General features: G+C 37.4%; 1 protein-coding gene across 1 annotated transcript in view; it reads left to right on the top strand.

Moving 5' to 3' along the window:
• HIBADH (3-hydroxyisobutyrate dehydrogenase) overlaps positions 1-21,784 on the top strand; it is an 87,587-nt gene that overhangs the window by 46,367 nt on the left and 19,436 nt on the right. The window lies entirely within an intron of this gene.

The raw sequence follows: 21,784 nt of genomic DNA, 5'->3' as shown, positions 1-21,784 counted from the left end.
CAAGAAATTGGGTCTGTTCTAAATATTACAGATGTTTCACTTAGATTTGTTTGAGACTCTTTCCTTATTATTGGCATCATCATGTTTCATGACCCAGTTATCTCCAGCCTTGGCAAATTGCATATTTTAATTTCTCCTTGGTGTCTCTTGATCCTTTATCTCCCTGAAACTATCTTTCACCTAAGTCTTCATTTCTTGCAGCCTGCTGTACATGTGTTCATGGAATCTTTTTCCTGGTTTCTGATCTCAGTCTGCATTGCCTATCTACCCCTTTTCAAGACTTAACACAACAATGCTTCTTTCTCAAATATCTCTTCTCATCTCCCTCACTCATACCAAGTGTTCTGCCAGCACAGTGTGCAGTTCCATTTTTCCAGTTTCTCCCAAAGTTTGACTCACATCTTCCTTCACAAAAGCTTAGATTCGTAGGCGTTAATCAACTCACAGTCTTACAATTGCCCTTAGTGTTTTTCCCTACAGCCTTCCAACACTGTTTTTTTGGAATTTTGTTTAGCAATTATTTTGGAAGAGAAAACTTTCTGGGGGTAAATGGTAAGTTTTTAAAGTAAATCTCCCCCATTCTTCTCTTTACTGAAACTTGCTGTTGAAAAAGGTTGAAAAGATGAATCTACACTTAGAAAGGCAACTTCATTCGTATGAGGGGAAAGAGAACTATGTTAGGGAGACTTGGCTTGATTTGTTATCATCTTCCCTGAGAGCTGAATTGGTTGTAAAACAAACTGAATATTGATCTAGCTAAGGGACAATGTAGTAGCCTTGTAGTCATTGCAGTTGCATTCTTTGTTTAGGAAACCTCTCCTGTATTCTTGTTCACTAACAGTATTTCAGTTTCAGAAACACAAATATTTTGTTGTAAATGCTAGATGCAGATACTTACAGTAGTTCGTTCTAGCTAACAGTGTTTTAGCTGCTAATGTATCATATGTCAGTTTTTGGGTAATTTTTTAGAATGAAGGCTTGCAGTTTCACAATGATATTTTGACCAGAAAGCTTTTTTTATATTCTGAGCAAATCAACAATACGATGCTTAACTTTTCTAAATCTTCATCAAACTTTTCTATTTTACATTTTTGTGCTTACATGATGAGTTTTATAAGTAAAATCTTTCACATCTCTGCATCAGGGAAAGCTGCTAATAGTGCAGACTACATCTAAATTAAGTCTAATAAATAAATATGTGATAAAAGTATGGTTATTGCTGCAGCACGTCTGCTAGATTAACAAATCTAAACACCACTGCGCTAGTTAAAATGAGAAATCTTGCTTTTCATTACCTGTATCCCTGTGTTAAAGCAAATACCTCAAACACAATTCACCGCTTTCTAGAATATTCTGTTTCGTGTTTATTTGTTTCTTTTAAAATACTAGTCAGATGAGCTAGCGTTCTATCAAAGTTTTATAATTCCCATTTCTAGTGGTAAATTATGTAGATGGTGTGGCTTTAACTCATGTTTGATTAGATGCTCTATGTTTTTAAATTAATTTCTCTCTAAGCTCTTTGCAAGGAATAGTAACCCACTGCAGAGAGGTTACAGTACTATGGACTCTGTCTGTTTTGCCTTAATGATACAAGGGAATAGTTGAGCAAGAATAAATGAGGTACTTTTGGTGGCTAAAAATGTGAGCTGACTGTCAGTGTGAGATTGGTTCTAGGAGCAGTTAGCCAGCAGTAATAGGGCACACTTGAGTAATTGAATTTGCATAACAAGGCTTGCTGAAGAGGTCTGACAGGCCCAGAGATTTGTCTGGCTGGAGATCTCCAGATGGACGTGACCACACAGCAGCTGGGTGGCACGTTTCTCAGCATGGTCAGCAACACCCAGACTGTCAGCTGGCCTCTGCAATTGCAGAGCCCTGGCAGGCCAGCTGGTGGCTTCTGACAGCCAGTGGCCCCGTTAGAGAATCTTTTCATTCTGCCTGTCAGGGTACGGGACCTGCAGGGACCAGTGGTAAGATGTAACAAGTCACCGATGAGAGTTGTTAAGATGCTTCAGAAACCTGCCTCTGTTAAATTGCTGCTGCTTTACCGCTGAGTGAACGTTCTGTGAAAGCTTTCTCCACCCTCTAACAAGGACAGGACTAACCTGTTCTCTAGCATTTTGTATGGCAATCTATTACTTGATGTTAGTTTCTACATTTTAGTTTCAATACCAATATTTCTGGTTCTAACCAAGCATGCCCAGTCAGTGACAGAAATACATTTTTATGGGCTTACTACTTGCAGAAGGCAAAATACTAGAGGTTTTTTCCCTGTGTCCCTTCCAACAGTACAAATATTACTGTCTGCTAGCTTTAGCATGTTCACTTAAATGGAGCAGTTTATGGAAAGGAAACCATTAGTAACAATTGAGGCAACAACTGTTTCACTTGGTTTGTGTACATAACTATTTGTGTAGGAAGGAAAAGAACATGCATAATGCAAGCAATCCCATCCTTTGTCATTCTCCAAGAAGTGATGTGAAAAATTAGATCTATTGCCTTCTTGTTCCAAGCTGCTCACTTCTAACATCCCTGAGCCTCAGCCACTTAAGCATGAAGCTGTTGAATTTAAACTCTGGATGCCCTTCCAAACTTGGGAAAGTTTCTGTTTCCCATGAGTGTAAAATCTGGGTTGTTCCACTCCAGAGACAGTAATAAAACCACTAATGGGAGTTACATACTCTCATCCACATATTATTTCTGTCCTCACTGATGTTGCTTTGCCCAGTTTACAAGGTGACATAGTCAAAACAAGTAGGTGCCTGCTGTCTATCATACAGGCTACTGATTGGGACATTCCGTTTTTTGATATATGCAAACCCTGCCCCCCAAACTGGAGGAACTAAAAGTAGTTTTTTATTGGATATGGTATCCCTAGCCATCCTAATTTCTTAAGGATCTTACTGCTTCACCAGGTCTCTTAATTTTGGGAAGGCTGGAGGAGAGACCTCTTTTCTATTGTTCTTCAAGTATCAGTTTCTGGATTGTTTTTATGGTTAGTCATCCACAGGCTTCTGTCAAATCATAGAATGGTTTGTATTGGGAGCAACTGTCAAGATCATCTAGTTCCAACTAGTCTACTTCCAAATCAGTAGCCCTAACTTTTACCTTTATTCTGAAAAATTTTGTGTCAAAGCTGAACATTAGACCCATTCCTTTTCTTTTTGGCAAGTAGCATTCAGCCTTTGTAAACCCAACCCATCAATTACAGGATTACAGAATGGTTTGATTTGGGAGACCTTAAAGATTATCTAGTTCCAAGCCACCTGCCATGAGCAGGAACACCTTCCACTTGACCAGGTTGCTCAAAGCCCCTACCAACATGCCCTTGAGCATTTCCAGGGATGGGGTATCCACAGCTTCTGTGGGCAACCTGTTCCACTGCCTCACCACCCTCACAGTAAAGAATTTCTTCCAAATATTTAATATATACTTGCTTTCTTTTATTTTAAATTCTACTACGAGATTTCTGCCTTCTAGTCCTGTCACTTATCACCCTTATCACAACCTTTATCTAGTCCCTACCCTACCTTTGACTTCTGAAAGTGTGGGTACCTTTAACAATCATGGCTAATTCTGCTGTAGTCATGCTCTGTTACCACTCTCAAGTCAGAGTAACCTGGCTGTAGGCTCTTCCCTACCCACTTAAGTTTGAAGGTTCTCTTATGCCCCCTGTAAGACTCCTATAATTTAATTGTTCATGTCTCTGCAGGGATGGCTAGGAATTCCTGCCTGGACTTCTGCACTCTGGCTTCAGTCAGAATGAAGAGTTTTTTATGAAGGGGAATGCCGTACCCAGCTGAGTTCAGGACACTTAATAGCAGGAAGGATTTTCTTGTGCACAGAGAACTGTAATGGTGAAAGCGGTGTGAAACAGCCTGACGAAGCATCCTATTCATCCAGTCTTTGAGTCTGCTCTAGCATGCTAGCTTAATGCTGGGTCGTTATTCCATTTCTCTGTAAAAAGATCATATTTGCACCTTGACTTCTGCACCCTGGGTTTAACAGGCTGGTGCCCCTGCAGCACTGTCTGGAATCAGCTGTATAATGTCCTATTGTAATATCTCTGTTTAATCCATCTTGTTCTGTGACAGGATGCATAAGTTCCCTTTTGTCTCAAGGAGAGATAGATTAGACTATTAAAATATGAACAAAATCTTCACTGTTAAGAGGAATGGATACATTTAGTTTTTTTAAGCAAGAGCACTTTGATACCACCTCAGAGACTGTCCAGAAAGGGCTCTTTCTCTGAAGAAAACTCTGTATGAATGCAAAAGGAGTAACAGAAATTGTCAAAATAGAGACCACTTTCATTATTTTATAGGCTTTAGACATTTTTACTTGCATTTTTTCTTATTGACGGTAATAAATGCTTAGCGTGCAATAAGTAATTTACAGAAAACTTCAATTTGAAAGAAGTGGAATAATGCCTTTAAATCTTTTAATTAATTTTTATATTTATTCATCAAAGAAGGCTGAGATAACAAGTTATAAATTTTGTTAAGTCCTGTGATGCTGCAACATAAAACTCACAAGATTTGGTTGGTAGAATGGAAACCTCAAAGCAATTCTGTTCAAACAGCAGTGATGAATGAGAGAATCACTGGTTTGTGTCCAGCAGGTTAAAAAAACAGGCATGTAGAAAACATACTCAACAAAACTGTCTCCCCATTCCACCCCGAGTTTTTGTTACATGTATTGTTTTGAGGGGGCTACATACTTGAAGTCTGATATGTAAATAATCCCTTTAAGTCCATAAGCTAAAGGAGCAGAAACCTTTTACATGCACTTTTATCCCATTTCAGAAGTGTCCTTTTTAGGACATCAACTTGTCATTTAAGGTTCTTTTTCATGAATTTAAATATAATATTATTGACAAATACAATTGATAGGCCAGTCTCTTCAGGCCAGTCTCTTCTGACACAATAGTGCAAATCTCTAATCAAAGCATTGAACCTCAAGAAGGGAAACTTGGCAGCATTTGGAGATGCTTACATAATCATTTTACTGCTTCCTATGTTGAATTCTAACTAACCCCTGACATAGGATAGAAAATAACCTTTTTAAAAGTAAATTATGTATCTTTGCTTCCTGTAGGTGATTCTGATCCCCTTTCTTTCCTCTTTTTTTTTTTGTGTATGTATTTTGCGCAGGGTGAGGAGATGTACTTGATATACATATATAAGGGCTGCACAGAGGCGAGGAATGTAGCCTGAAAAACTGTATTCTACACACAGCAAAATTAATTGTAATGCCAAAGTGCACCTTATATGCTTAGCCAAAAGTGATTAAGGAGCTGGTATTTCAAATGTTGTAGCAGGTATGATTGCTTTCCGTGATAAGAGCATAATGTTAGACTGTGTTTACCAGATCTGATTATTGTCTGTGTACAGTCTGTGCCAATTTTAGTAATTTCTGGTGTGGAGACTTTACTTTTGTGCCAATTGCTCAGTAGCTGGTTCAGGCATTTAATGTCTTACATAATTTTGAGTATTAAATTCAAATTTGGAGCAGTTGTTTATTTAAAATTATAGAGAATTAAATAAACTACTGTCTTCTCTCCTTCTTTCCCCTTTTCTCTGAGAAAAGGGAGATGCAGGTGTCATCAAAGCTGCTTTTTGATGTTTCTCAGTACAGAGAGCACAGATTCTCCTCCTGCTGAGACTCTGGATATGTAGCCAAAAAAGTTTATATTAAGTGCTGACCTGATAATTTTTCTCTGTTTTCCTTACCAGAGTTCTCACTGAACTGTAGTATGTTGATGAATAACATACAGCAAGAGCATACAGACATACTTTGGGTACACAATCCCCCTGCTAATCTAAGAGAAGAGGCACAACACAAAAATTATAAAAAACTTTACTGTTTTAAGAGTGTCTATTAGAATTAAGTCTGTATTCTGAAATAAATTGCTCTAGTTCACTTACCCTTCCTGCTTTTCTTATAATTAATCATGAATGAAAGTCCAAATCTCTGATTGGTGTAGATTTGGGGGCAAAAAAATTGCTTCCTAATTACTTATTACAAGATCAGAGTAAGCACAGAAAGATTGCAGAATAACCTCCTAAAAACCTTATTTTCTGTGTTTATATCAAACAGGTCCTGTTCTGTCGTCATCTACATTCCTGGGTACTTAAAAAGTTAGTTTGAAACTGTAATGTTATCTCCCTAAGAAGGCAAATGTATTTTTTTCTTTTCACTTCACAGCTTTCAAAAGCATACTTGAAAAAATCTATTCTAGCCACTGTTTTATCTTCTGCTAACATTTCAGAACATTTCGAGCCTTTTATAGATAGCTATAAACCCAGTAGAAAGCAAGCCAAATTACTTTGTGTATTCCAGGTCCTTGCTTTCTCATTATTTTTTGTGAGTGAGGAGGAAAAAACAGTCTGAATCTATCGAACCATTTACATGCATGCCAAAATATTCTGGAGAATACTTGAAAATGGCAAGACTTGGACTGTTTTTTGTCTTCTTTCTTCAATATTAACCATAATTACATCTCTTCAGTGCACATGACAGTGCATTTTTAATAGTTTGATTTTTCTAAACCAAACATTTTGAAAATATAAAGTAAATGTGATTCAAGGTGAGAAAATTTTTTGCCCTTGAGGATGACTGCTTCTTTTCTTCAACTATATGAATCATGTAGCTTCTGTACTTCATTTTTAGTCCTTCCTTTTAATGATATTTTAGACAAGGTGCAGTTCTGTCTTCCATCCTTGCCTCTCCCCCTTGTAAACCCTGTAGCTCTCCTTGATTAGTACATACACCTCCCCTCTAGAGCTGATACCTGCAGTTTTACTGAGTTTATTTACAATGCTTGAGTTGCAAGTAAAAACTTCCCATCATGTTTTTGTTGTTTTGTATTCTTGTATGTTCCTTATAATGAGGAAGAGTGAAAGCCAAACAAAATAACATAGTAGGTAAATAGAGTAGACTGAACTACACAGGGTTTGGAAAATTGTATTTGTTTTGTTGTCATTTTCCTGCCTTTAGGCAAGACTGTCAGGTCCCTTTTTTCTCTAAGTTCATCAGTGCTGTCTTCCATCTTGCCACTCTTGTGATAAGTCCCCACCACCTTCAAAATATTTCTAAGTTGGTCTGGGAATCTGTCTGTTCAACATGAGAATTCTGGCTAGGCTGTTATTTAATGTGTGTTGTATCAGTGACACCTTGTTTTATGCAGAAGCTGCTGCTTGATGTGATTTGTAGTACCTACTCAGCACGGTCAGGACTGTGGAGGGGGTTATTACCTTAATCTGAGTGGACTGATCTATCAGTGGACTTCGGTTGTGTCAAGGAGCTGTTTGGAAAGGAGAAGAACAAGTCTCCACTCTGTTGTTCCTCTTCCTCTCCAGGAACCAAAAGTGGAGAATGGGGTTTACTTCAACAGAACAGAGATCTGTATGGCAAACCTAGGCTCTAAAAGGGCTCACAGAATGAGTGTACACTGAGGAATCAGAGGCAAAGCAGTTTTGGATAACAGGAATGGGCTGCATAGCTTTTGCAGACCAGAAGATGCAATCTAACTGCCCTGCAAGACTCTTAAGTGAACTAGTCTGCAGTGAAGTAAGAGAGCACCAGGATTATAAAGGTGGTCATTAGTTGCAAATAACAGAAAATATTTTGGGCATCCTAGTGGACAGGTGTAGAGTTTGTGCTGGGTGGACACCTAAGTACAGCCTCTCTGAGTTAACTCTTCCTATTACTAATTATAAAGTTTCTAAGAGTGAGCACACTATGGCTGTGCTACTGTATGGCAAATCCCTCTTTCCTTCTGTGTTCAGAGGTATGCAGAAGAGAGTATAAATGGCTAACCATTTAGGCACACTGCTGTTAGCATTATTTGCAGCTACATAGCACAGCCTTTGCGAAACAAGCCAACATTTATTAGTCAACTGGCATACAAGAATTGTTTTGTTTCTGAATGGAAAAGCAAAACTTAAACTTGTGTTTGTGCTGGCAACATGAATTACTTTCCTGCCTAAGTGTCCAGAATTTCTTCTTTACGTTTCCAGCAGAACTCTGAACTGGAAATACAGACATCAGAGTTCATGTTTTGTCCAAGGTTTAGTCAAGCCACTTTGCCATGTTCCTCTTTCCTTGGCTGCTAGTGGTTATAAGTCAGTACTTGGAGTGTTCATTCTCGTCCCACCCACAGTCATTCCATTCATATATGGGCATATTTGGGGATTTCACTCATTTGTTCTCCAGTCCCTTGTCCTGAAAATCCCTTAGCCCTTTCAGTACCAGGTGGTAACAATAAAAAGTGAGGGGGTGAAACCCCTGTGGTTTTCATTTTAAAAGTAGCTGTACTGTGTTTTAACAATAAACTGTAGTAGTTACTATGCTTGTATCAGTTAGTAATACCTGACAGATAAATGCCATGTAGTCCTACTAACTTGTCTGAGTTATTTATGTACTCTGATGTAGAGAACCCTGAAAAGCTGGCTGAAAAGTTTTTCATCTTTTAATAAAGCTCCTAGCCAGGTTAAATTAAAAAGAGATATGGAGAAGATATAGCAAGATTGTATTAACATCATTGTGACTGGCGAAAGGTGGCTTTTTTCATGTTTTCATGGTTTATTCTCAATGGAAAATAGATAAAAATTATAAAAATTGTGTTGAGTAGGGCTGTATCATGATACTGAGTTGCAAAAGAAAAAGTTTTCACTATAAATCTAATAAACTGTGAGGGGTTTGCCCTTAATTCATGATTGTAACCAGCACAAGTTTCTAATCTTCTCAAAGTGTATTCATCTTACAAAGGTAAGGTAGCTTTCTTCTGTGACCTGTGCAGCATCACTCATATAAGCTGTTTCGTATTTGCAGGTCAGTATTTTTATTGCCTCATTGACCTTAGAAAAGCAAGAACAGTTTCTGATCATTTCCTGATATGAATTGACAGTAGCAAATCCTACCTTAGCATATGATAATTTTTTTCTTACTTGTATCAACCTGGGGTTTGTATTTGGACAGCCATTTTGAAGTGTTTCACTGTACATCAAAATAATGGGTCCTAATGGATTGCTTCCTGCTTGACTAGACAAAAAGTCTTTCTTTTTTTTATTTATGCCTGAGCAAATTTAAAAGAAAGAGTAGAGCAAAATAAAGTAGATTTGCTCTTAATTGCTTTGCTTGATCAGGTATTTATATTCTGTGTATGGTTTTATTATATATTAAATTCTGATAATAAGGTAGCTTTTCCTCTCTGAGGTCAGTGGTGTTCAGATTAATCAGGTTGACATTTCATGCCGGTGGGTCATGAACTGTTGATAATAGCATTAAATGGTGATTCACTTGCTGCAGGGAGCACAGCTCATTATCCAGTCACTATATTAAATCATCACCACAAACAGCTAAGAAAGGGTCCTGTGTGTGTGCATGCACACATCTGGACACACACACACACACATTGGAAAATCAGTGTGGAGATCTCTATCCTGCAACTATCCATTTCTCTGTTTATAGCAATTGTTAAAGGTGTTTCCAACATACAAGGATGATGGACTTCTCCCCATTTGGGAAACTGGAATAGTTTCCTCTAAAAAATCTGTTTATGTATGAAACAAGACTATGTGGTTTATTTTCTATCTTCTATCTAAAAAGGGGGGATAATTTCTGTAGCCAGTTCCGTGTTAGACAAAAGCAAAGAAAAATACACACCTGTAATTTCTACAATATTAGTGTTGGAAAAAGAGCAAGATGCAAAATGAAAACAACTGAAATCTGAATTGCTTGTATTCACTGAGCATGGATGTTTATTTAATGCTGTGTTTCAGGGGCTTCTATATTAGTTTCAGATGTGCTACTTCCTGTTAGAAACATTCATACTTAAAAAAAATAATTAGACACTGTCCTAGTACAAGAAAAAGTGTATCTATCATAATAGAAAAATTTAAAATAGAACACTGTCTAAATAGCCTAACAGTGCATTAACTAAGTTGAATGACGGAAAATTCTACTCTCTAATATTTAAATGCAAATCTTACTTAATTTTACTTACTTAATTTTAAGTTGTTTTTTTTTAAATTAAATTTGAGTAAAGAGTATTGCAAAGCATGTGTCCAATAATTAATATGAAATGTTGGGCCTTTTTTCTTCTACCTGGAGCAGAGAACTGGGAAGTTTTCTCTCTCCGTCTCCTCCACCTCCTCCATTTGAACCAGCGTAATTTGTTTTAGTGCAATAAAGACTGTTGTTCAAAGGCAACGCTTAAAGGCTCTTCACCTTAAGATATGAAGGCTGACTTGAAGTATGAGCTTCTCAAGATCTTCATAATTGACACTGGAAAAGTTATTTATTTTAATATATTATATGTTTTTTCTGTAAGATGTTGTGTATAATCGGTATATGAATATTAATTAGCATGAGAACCATGCTGACCTCAGGATTAACTTTGAGAAGTTGGGGCGGTTTCATGCAGGTATATGTGTTTATAAATAGTTACAGAAAGGGAAACCATTTTCTGAAGCAATTAGCTTGCCGTATATTCTAAGAGAAGTTTTTAAAAGGGAATTATGAAGGGAAACACTTTAAATTCCTCCAACTGCTTTGCTGCCTTTTTTTTTTTTTTAGGGTAAATAGTTGCTAAAACTGCGAAGAAAAGCAGGATAAGATGAAAAAGCTGTGGGCCGCTAGAGGTCACTGTTTGGTAATCAACTTTTAATGAACCAGAACTGTCGGGAAGGCCAATAAATTATACTGTGGATTTTTCTAATTATGAATTCCTATTTAATCATTCAATGACAAGTTAACTGTGGCAGCGGTTCTATGTACTTTGCATACACAGTTATGTTAATGTACTATTATATTTCTTAGGATAGAGGCCCTCCATCATTAGAGCAGTTCATTACCAAAGACTCTCTTATCTAATCATAATTACTGATTATGAGAAATAATTAACTTTGTTACCCTCTCAGTTCTGTTCATAGGCAAATGCAGTCTTTCTCTTTTCTTGTTTTTTAAATGGAAAGCCAGGGTGAGCACTGACTTTGAATACCTTTATATTAAAGAAAAAAGGTTAAATTTGCTTTGCGCAAAATTGTCTAAGTTGCAGTGTTGGAATAGTTACAGGTTGCAGGGAAAAAAGGGGTACACGGATTTTATAGTGGGTCTCCTTAAGCTGTCATTCAGTACAGTTAAATCTAAAAATGTATTTTGTTTCATGAAATGGCATTTGGAGCATGTAAAGATTTGTAAATTCAAACCATGTGATTGCACATTGGCTCATCCTGAAACAATAAAAGTAATAATAAAAATAGTATCGCTTTTAAAAAATATTTTATACATAAAGAAATATGACTTTTAGTTAAATTACAAGGGTTTGAATGCATTCTATAAGTGGCATCAAGAACATTTGACAACACTGAAAAGTATATTGCATTTTACACGGGAGGGCCATGCTCAATCTAGTTCTGTGAAAGAGATGTACTATCTGTTTTGCAGGAAATAGTAATAAGAATTATGTGTGGAAGATGCCTAAACAGGAAATAGAACTGGAAAAGGCTTTATAACAAAGGGATTCCTTAAATGGAAGCTCTGTATCTTTCCAATTTAGGCTGTTTTTCTAGGAGTTGTTGTCATCTTGCATTATTATACTGCTTTGCCTTTCAGTGCCCGAAAGGTTTGAGAGTTAACTGTGAATATGCTGAAATTAGGCAGCAGAAAGTAGTTATTACTTTATAAATACAGAGTTAGACGTGTTTTAAAATAAGAGTATATTTTAAAGGAGAAGCTGAAAGATAAGACTATGCAGGCTGTTTGCTGTATCCAGAAGCAAGATTCAATGCTGAAATGCCTGCAGAAAGGACAGACATATCTAAAGCAAAGCAATGCACTCTGGTGATCGTTCAGAATGTCAAAAAAATTCTTGGTCTCATACCACCAAAAGGCAAGGTTCCAAAGTTCATTCAAAAATGTTCAATGCCATCTTCAGTCGTATTATTTGTGCCTTTCTTCCCAATTTCAGTTGGTAATGCCCTGTCAGTTGCCCTGTCATAGACTGTACCCAAAACAGGTGAAATGAAAACTTGCAGCTAAGGAACTCTCCAAAGGAGATTGATTTCTTTTAAAACTACCTGCCTGACACTTCTTTCTGGCTATAAATTTCTATTTTGTTTTAAAATTTTTTTAGACTCATGACATTAGATACTAGGTATTTTTTTAATGTTATGAATATAAATACGCTACTACTGATTGCTACATCTTCAGCTCTCAGAGAAACCACAAAAGCTTAGGAATAGGTGTGCTATGTTGTTCATCCCATTTAAATGCTTTTTGTTTTATTTTTCTGTGTTTAGTTTTTTTTTAATATGGCGTGAAAGGACTAATGAATGCATCAATAGAAATTTACCTGCTTCTGCAGCTGATTTTTAGGAAGCAAACCTTTTGTTAAGACGAACACTTGAACATTGCAGTTTAAATGCATATCACATATCATTGCGATTACATTTTCTTTTTTAGTAATGTGCTTAGTGCCTTCATTATTCAGAGAAAAAAAAAATGCTGCCAAGTTTTATTGCTTTTGAGGGCCTATAGGAGGGTAACCTGGTAAAGAAAACTGTAAAGTAGTAAAGTATTTCAAGTATTTTGTTTTCGTAAAAGGCGATTGATATCTTGATACAATTTTACTAATACTGGGGAAATAATGTAAACAATAATGTTAAGTATCCCTGGTTTGTTTTTTCTTCAAAGGTTCTTGTTTTTCTGTTATAATAAATGGTTTCAGCTTTTGCATATCTATTCCACAGTGCTGTGTGAACACAATTGCATTTTGCTGTGGCGTTAAGACAGAATGCGCAAGTATTTTATACTTTCCAGATAGAGACATTCAAGTCCAACTAGCAAAATCTGCGAATGTGGTAGCTTATGGCTGACTGCTTTTTGTAATTTAAAGAGCTCAGCAAGACTGCTCATACATTTGCATGTATGTTGCTCAGTCAAAAGAGATGAGGTGAAAAGCTGTTATGACAAAGTGCACTCTTGGATCTGTTTGTGGCTTTGGTACACAAAAATTACGCTTCTGGAGGCTTGATGTACAATTTGGTATTATCTGTGAATTTGAGTTAGAGCAGCTAACTATAAGAATATAACTAAGAACAGCTCTTCTGGGGTTTTGCCTTCTCTTTTTCTAAGGGAATATTATAAATGTTCATACCTTTGAGCTTTATCTTCTGTAGTCCTGTAATAGTATTTCTGGTTGCTAATCTTCTACATAGAGTGGAAGCTTTTGAAGAAAGTGAGGTTGTGATGGGTTTAGATATGCAGCTCTCTCACCTTCTAATGGCAGACAAAAATTTTTCTTGATTTTGCAATACGTGATTGGCGTAAAGTTTTATTTCTAGAACTTGAAGCTTCTTTGATCAATATGAGAATTGTGTCTGCTGAATTTTAGTTGTGTGGAGGGTTGACACTGGCCCACGTAGAGGAGAAACTGCGTGCTGCATATTCTTGTATAATTTTTGGACTTCCCCTGAAAGACAAGAGTTCAAACAGTAGTGCTGGGCAAGAAGATGACAGATTATTTTCTTTGTTTCTCTTGTATTTGATGTTTTGGGTGTATTTGATCCTGCGCTCGCTCAGAACCTGGTTAACCAGACAGTTTAGTGTCATGTGCTTTACATTTGGACTGTCTGAGGTCTGCTTTGAAACTTTGGTATTGTGGATATAAGGAATGTGCTGCTCCTGTTCTTTGCTGGCTGTCCAGCCTTCTTACTAATGTTCAGATAAAAAATGAAGTGCTTATTTTGAACAGTGCTAAACTGTGTGCAGGTAGTTTTGCTGTCCACAACTGTAGATACTTGCAACTGTTGTTAAGTTTTAATATTTCTGTGTAAGTCTGCAGCCCCAAAAGATATTTAGATCATATATCTAAATGTTAGGAGTGGGTAAAGGAGTAGCTAAATCTGGTACTCCAGCATCACCTAAAGGCTTTTTCTGTTATCTAGAGATAGTGGAGTATGGATTAAAGATAGAGAATGGGAAAAATGACTGACATGAACTATGTTTTTAAACGTTTTTGCTATGATATTTTGGATAATAAAAATAAGCAAAGAAGTTAATCATACTTTATTTCCTTTCTTATTGCAGTTCTATTAACATTTTTACTTGCTAAGTTTTCAGGTGCTTTGATATTTCCTTTTGACATGACAATGACTAGAACAAAATGTAATGCTTTTAAAAGGCTGCTGCAGACAGAACAATTTCATAAGGCTTTTCGGCTTGTACTTCTGTTAAAAATGTTAAAGTATTTTATGTGTGTATTTGCCTTTTGCAACTTATTTTCTTTGGCTGATCCTTTGGAGGCATCAGTTGCTATTTAATACCATCTTGTAAAATTTTCCTCATGCATTCCCCTCATATTAAACTGCCTCAACAACAGCTTCTACTCAGTTTTACATGATTTATTGAGAGGATATATTCTTTTCTGTGTTTTGGTGTCCTTCTGTAATACTTCTAAATCAAATTGAAGATTTTATTTCGCTGTCCATGGCCAAGTTTGAGTACTAATCCCTATACAATTCTACTCAGGGCTTCTTTTAAAGACAGAAAGATTCTCATGACCATTTTGCCTATTTTGTTTAATCGGTTGTTTATCCTTCCCCCTACACTACTTTCTGCCTTCAGTTCCTGATGATGTTTACTTAATTTTTCTGTTCCCAAAAGGGATATCTGCTACTGTAGCACATGTATGTAACCTATTGTTTATATGCATGTATCCTTGTGGTTCATGTAAATCCCTAAATATGTTCTCTTTGAGGCCTCAGAGCATCCTTGCATGTATGGCAGGACTTCTCAGATTGGCTGGAGACTGGAGAGTTTGGTACTGGCTTTTGTTTTCAGACAGCACCTAGCAAAATAGGCACCCAACTATGACAGCAAGTGAAGTGCTAAAGAAAGGCTTTTAAAGCTCTTTCTGGCTGCATCTTCTGCCTTCATATTATTCTAGGAGGCAAAACCTGTTTAGTTACTCCCTCTCATGCTGGGCTGCCCAGAACAGGTAGCATATTGCACACCTCTCTTGCATCTTTCTTACAGTCTCTGCTACTGCTAGGAAAATAGCTGCATGGAGCATTAATGCTGATGCAGTCTGATCCACTCGTCTTCATTCTTGCCAGTGCTTGTGGGAGAGGGGGTGGAGAAGAAGGGAATTATTATTCTGCTGCTGACACAAGGAGAATTGAGAGTGGCTTGATGCAACAGAAGATTATGTTCCCTGAGGATAAACAAACAGAAGGAGATAAATTAGGAGAGAGGATAATCCTGTTAATATGTACATTCCTTAATTCTGATTCAGTTTTTCAAAATGTACAATTTCACAAAGGTTAGAGGTTTAATTGATACCTGTAAGCCATCTCTTAAAATGCACCTTTTAGATTGTGGAGCAACGCTTTGAGCTGACATTTGAGATGCACAAATTTGCCCATAAACAGGAATTGTAGCTCATAATAGGAATATCACGATAGGGAAAATGTGCACATCACCATCCCTTCCTCGATTAAAAAAATAAGAAAAAAACTTGAGTACTCCAGACTTCCACAAAACTGTTTGTTAGGAAGTCACAGAGCTTATTCCTTGCAATCTTCTGTTGCTTTTTCAGCAGAAGCTGGGCCATTGTGATATTTATCTGAATTCAAACAAGGCTAATTAAAAGAGCTGCTGACAGTTGTGATCTGACTTTGACTGGAGCTTGATGGTCATTATGGGTAAATAATGAACTAGGTCTGCAAATGTAGCAGCTGCCAGCTTGGGATAGAAGAACAGCTATTGCGTCCAATTTAAGGATCTATCGACCGCTTCCCTTTTCCCTGCAGATCTTCTTCCTAGCAGAAAACTAATGTTTTCTACTGCTTTGTTTTGCGGTTTCAGCTATTTCTGATATAGTCTCTAATTTCCTTTTAAATATTTAACCTAGTCCATTATTAGCTTTCAGAGTTAACAGACTTTCCATTGGGTTTTCTTTGCATTTTTATTTTGTTTTGGTTTGTGGGTGGGGTTTTTTGCAGTTTGTTTTTGTATACAGTGTAACTGCTTAAATAATGATGATCATGTGTATTTAATTTTCCTGTTGCTGCAGAATAAAAATCCACAATCTCACACACTGTGTAATTTGATTATGCTGTAAAAGAGATGCTTCTACTCCCTTAAATGTGCTTTTGTCTGGATTAATATTGAATGCTTGTCATATAAATCTTCAAATCACTGACCTGTACCTCTATTTCCATTTTTGCTCAAACATGAATGGTTTATGAGGTACAGAGATGCAAAGCTCTGTTTATCAGAAGAGAGAAACAGCAATGGCTTTCATTAAGGGGCTCTTCCAAGTACGTTGTCACTTCATCATGAGCTTTGCCTTGTCCCATTAGCAAGTAGGAATGGTACATTAAAGAGAAAAAGGCAAATTTTAATGATAGATTAACTCAACTTTCTTCTACAGTCCCTGCTATTATAAATGCAGTACCAGCCACAGAATCTGATATAGAAAAGAACTTTGTGCATCTACCCAGCGTTTGCTCAGCTGCCATTAAACAAGGCAGCATGCGTTATGTAAAATCTACGGAGGCGCTTGTGCATTAGTGCATAATGCAGCAGAACTAGGGATCTTGCTGGGAAGAAATGATCCCAAGCGTGCCCCTAAAAGACAAGTCTTGCTTTGAGATATAATGATGAAAAATTGCCCATTTATTTGTGTCTTTGCGTTTCAGCAAAAACGAAGCTTTGACTCGTTGACTGTCGTGCTGTCGCTGGGTTTTTGTGCGTGTGTGTCCGCGGGTGTGTCTGTCCTTACTCCGGAAAGGCCAGCGATACGTTAACAAGGGGTTATGTTATGCTGGTTTATGTTAAACCAGATCACCCCCTAACATGTGCGGAGCCATTCATCTGTGTCACCAAAACCCAAGAGAACATCTGACATGGACTTTGAAACAGAAACAGTGATCACTTACAAATCAAACATGGCACGCTCTAAACCGATTGTGCACGGCAATCTTTCCGAGAAAGGACAACTAATTGAACATGATAAAGTGTAAAGTTAATTAACACCTTTAAATTTGTTGATTACTTTCACGGGATTATATTGTTCGTTGAGGAGCAGCTTTCTGTCCCAGCTGTCGCCTTTTTAGCGAATGTCCCCGGTAAACAATAGAGACACCATAACAAGTCGTAAATGGTCCCTGTGACAGCAGCCCCTTGTGAGGCTGCATCTGTAGAAAATGATTAGAACAATTGCATTTTAAAGACGGCTCACATTGCAGCCCGGTCCCATCGGCCCTCTTCTTTATCTCCACTGATGGCACACTGGTTAAAACATTTAAGTTCTTTTGAGCAAATTAAGTGATTTACTGTGTTTTAGTTATACGGCAGCAGAATAGCTTCATAGGTCTAGCTTTGATGCTGATTTTTATAATAGGGAGAAATACAAACCCTTGGAGTGGTGGTGTGCTGTGAGGGGTGTCCTGGAAATATATTGATGATGGCAGACATTGTCTATGAAGCAAGTAGAAAAAATTGATACCATATTTGTGTTTTATAAAGGATACAGTCTCTTTATGGTTGTTTTAAATTTATAGTATGGTTTTCATTTTCTGCTTTTATTTCCAGTAGGGATTTATAGCTGATTTTGCCTGTACATACCTGTTAGTTGGTTTTAGATATACATATGTAAAAAAACAGTAGTAACCTTTTCAGTTAATCTTTCCCTGTGTATCTTGGTTTACCTTTTCATGAGTTGCAAAAGACAAAGTATTTGGTGTGAGCTGGCAGGTACTTAAAAAAAAATCTGCTCTGTCCTTAAAAATACATACACACACAAGGTACACAGATGCAGCCTCTCAAGCTCAACCTATCTGAGAGCAAAAGTGACAAGAACCTACTTGTTTGAGGCAGCTGCATTTGCTTAAACTGCATTTTTGCAAAAAAAATCAGAATAAAAGACCAGTGTTCTGTTGCACTTCCCAAAGTGTAACAGGCAAAGCCTCAACTCTTATGTCTGTGAGTGCAACATTGTAAAACAGCAGAGAGGATTAAAAGTCTAGCAATGTTTTTCTTGTTTATTTTTTTATCCAGTTTAGGTCACAAAATTAGTTGTTAAAATTGCTCAATAGACTAAATGTTGAATAGAAAAATAATAATTACTTTTTGCCCGAGCTTCTTGGTATTATAGCCCTGATCTCTTGCTTGTCCTTTGGAGGCTCTGAAACAGCTATATTCACATCCTCTCAGTGTCAGCCTTGTCAGCAACAAATTTTTTTATCTGCAACAGTGGTTTAAATATTTTGGCACAGGGATATGCTTGGGTGCATTGTGTGCCAGCACGGTAACTGTTTTCGGCATCACCACTGATAGTGCTGTAATGCGTAGGCTTACAATTTCACTTCTTCTTAACTCATCCACCCTCTGGTCTTCTTACAGAAATGTAATAAAACTGAAAGCAAAAGCAGGTACTTTCATACAACACGTTTATAGTAGTATCTTTTTTCTAGCAAATTGTATTCTTAATAATAAACAAACTGATTAAAACTAAGCCGTTTTAATGATGTAGCTATAGAGCTAAGACCTTTTAGGGCTTTTTTTTGGCACTGGAAACATCAGTGGCAAATTGCAAGACTTTTTCCAACAACGTTAAATACTTTTGCTATAAGCACAGAAAAGTGAATATGGAAGGGCAGCATGTCTATCAAAGTAGGCTGCTTGGCCTGGAAGCTAAAACTTGAGGTCGTCTTTAGACCGTCTCAGGATGTCTGTGACTGTGCTGTTGTCATAAGAGGTCTCCCAAGTCTCCATTTCCATTTTTGTCCAAAATTTTGAATTTAGGACCTGCTCTATATAAGGTTTAATGAGCAATCCATTAGCAATCAAAGTGGGAAGCACCTGGATTGAACTTGCCTCACTGGTAATGCAGCCAGTTGCAGCAGGAGGCTTTGAAGAGCAGTTATTTCTGTATCCCTTCTTATAAAAGAAATTAATTTTTCATATCTTCATCCAAAACCGTCTAGTACCCAAGTGGGAAACCAATCTTCAGGTGGGTATGCCATACTGCAGTGCTACTTTATAAATTCTCACCATATTTTTTTCCCAGAGTAATTTTTTTGCATACCACCTCACCAGCTAGATCTGTTATCATATTTATCTGCAAACCTGTTCCTATCAGTTTATATCTCTGGGACAAACTCTGATGCTGTTATGACCAGCTGACTTGGAGTTGATCTGCTCTGTGGGATCCATTGCTGTGATCTTAAAGGAGTCTGCACATAGGTGTGGGATATATCATCCTAGAGATGCCAAGTATAAGACTGCAGCCATGGGCTCCATCAGTCTTGCTTTGCAGTGGAGGAGGAAATCTCAGCACATGGTAAGCAGAAGTACAGTTTCTCTGAAAATCATTCCTGGAGAATATGAGGTTTTTTATTTTAGAAAGAACAAGTAGATTCTGAAGGACATTTGACCCTCATAGCATAAAGCATTATGTTAAAAAACTCAAAATATGAAAAAATATGAAAAGTAATCATTAGTCTTTTAAAATTGCATTAGCTGCTCTGCATCTTCATTGCTCTTTTTAGTGTTAGAAGCTGATAATACTTTTCTGGCTTGTATTGTTTCCATGGAATCTGTGATTGTGAAATAAAGCTGTGCATTCTTGTATAATTTTTTTTATTTCTATTTTTAGCTGAAGTTACATGTCTTGTACTCCTAGACGCCATGCCAACTTTTTTTGAAATTGCCAGTGTTACAAATTTGCTACATGGCTAGTTTACTTCTGTTAAAATAGCTGATAGTTGGCAAGAACCCTAGATGATAAAATTTACCATAAAGTAAACAGGTTTTTGTTTTTAAAACAAGGATTTTCCAAGCCTTCTGCATTAGACAACAAATTGCTCCTTTTTTTGTATTTAAATGATGTATTTTTTCTTCTTGAAATGTGTTTGAGAAAGTGAGAGAGTGCAGCTGTCAGAAGATTAACCAGCTGAAAACTATTGTCAGCATTAATTTTGCTCTAATAAATGAATCTCTGAAGCTATTTAGCAGTCTGTAATCTGGATACAAGGCTACTGACCTATGATGGATAGTACTGGATTTTGTTTGTAAGCTTTGACTTGAATTGTCTACTTAATTTGCTGCAGGTCAGATCACAGGATTAGTGGTAAAGGCCATTATGTGGTTTGAATAAAAATAGCTAGAGGAATGGAATGAAAATCATTGTGTTTATTAATGTAGCAATCTTTGCGGTCATGTACATAGTGAACTGGTAGCCAAGAAGATGACAGTGGCCTGTTTGTGCTAGCTCTAAATCTGGACTTTGCTCTTAGCCCTATTCCTGTGAGGTACCTGGAGAAGAGTTGTTTAAGTGAGATTAAGGATTGGTTGCAAATAGGGTGTCTCTCAACCTGGGCAGGAAGATCTTCATCACTGTATGTATTTCAGGGCCTCGACAGTGTTCTGTATGTAGACGGATTGGTTTTTTTTAAGCTATGGGTCTGACTGAGTTCTTCTGGATACTCCAGTTCTGGACTTAGCAGCACAAGAAAGACACAGGTTTACTGGACTGAATCCAGGTAAAGGCCATGAAGATGACAAAGGGTCTGGAACATCTTTCATATGAGGAGAGACAGAGAGCTGAGGGAAGGGTCAGTGGGGATCTTATCAATGTGTATAAAAAGCTGATGGGAGAGACTAAAGGAGAGGGAGCTACACTCAGTAGTGCGAAGGAAGGAAGGAAGGAAGGAAGGAAGGAAGGAAGGAAGGAAGGAAGGAAGGAAGGAAGGAAGGAAGGAAGGAAGGAAGGAAGGAAGGAAGGAAGGAAGGAAGGAAGGAAGGAAGGAAGGAAGGAAGGAAGGAAGGAAGGAAGGAAGGAAGGAAGGAAGGAAGGAAGGAAGGAAGGAAGGAAGGAAGGAAGGAAGGAAGGAAGGAAGGAAGGAAGGAAGGAAGGAAGGAAGGAAGGAAGGAAGGAAGGAAGGAAGGAAGGAAGGAAGGAAGGAAGGAAGGAAGGAAGGAAGGAAGGAAGGAAGGAAGGAAGGAAGGAAGGAAGGAAGGAAGGAAGGAAGGAAGGAAGGAAGGAAGGAAGGAAGGAAGGAAGGAAGGAAGGAAGGAAGGAGCATTTGTAGACATAGTCGCACAGAGCAGTTGCACAGAGACAGTGCATCAAGTGAAATTTTTATTGAAAACCAAAAAAAATTCATCAAATTCTTCAGTGTTAGCAGCTGCAGTGTAACTGTCCTTGATGATGTAAACAAGTCCAAAACTGACCACTTCTTTAGCTGTGGCACTTCGAGCACTGTACCTAACTAAGCATATTTAATTCTAAAGTCAGTTGTTATCTGCAGCTGTACATCCTTAGAGGTTCAAATTTGATGCAGAGCACAGAAAATTTATAGTGGCTATGCTTCTTGCTAAAGTGAAAATTAGTGAGGAAGCTGATTTCTTCATCCGTTTAGGCCAAACTTTCCCGGCCAGACATTTTCTTAGCTAGGGGATAAGGAGATTAAGGATGTTTGAGTAATTCTTATTAGAATTAGGCTTCTTTTAAGGAGTGGAATGTATTTTGCAGGTGATAAATAGCACATGAAAAATTTGCTGGTGTTGTGTTTATTGGAACTGGATAATCAAAGAACTATGGTGTGTGCTTACTGAACTATTGTAGAGACGGGATAGACTCCAAGAATAAAACTGAGAAGATTGTGTGCATTTGTGTATATTTGAATAATTTTGAAATTGTCTTTATGTAGTTCTTTATATCATTGTATGTGCATTAAGTTTATAGCAAACTAACCCGAAGTTTCTCAAA

This window comes from Pithys albifrons, chromosome 7 (genome assembly GCF_047495875.1).
Source record: "Pithys albifrons albifrons isolate INPA30051 chromosome 7, PitAlb_v1, whole genome shotgun sequence".
Classification (NCBI taxonomy): Eukaryota; Metazoa; Chordata; class Aves; order Passeriformes; family Thamnophilidae; genus Pithys; species Pithys albifrons.
The sequence above is the reverse complement of the archived record's forward strand: the minus strand, read 5'-3'. Positions and strand labels throughout refer to the sequence as shown.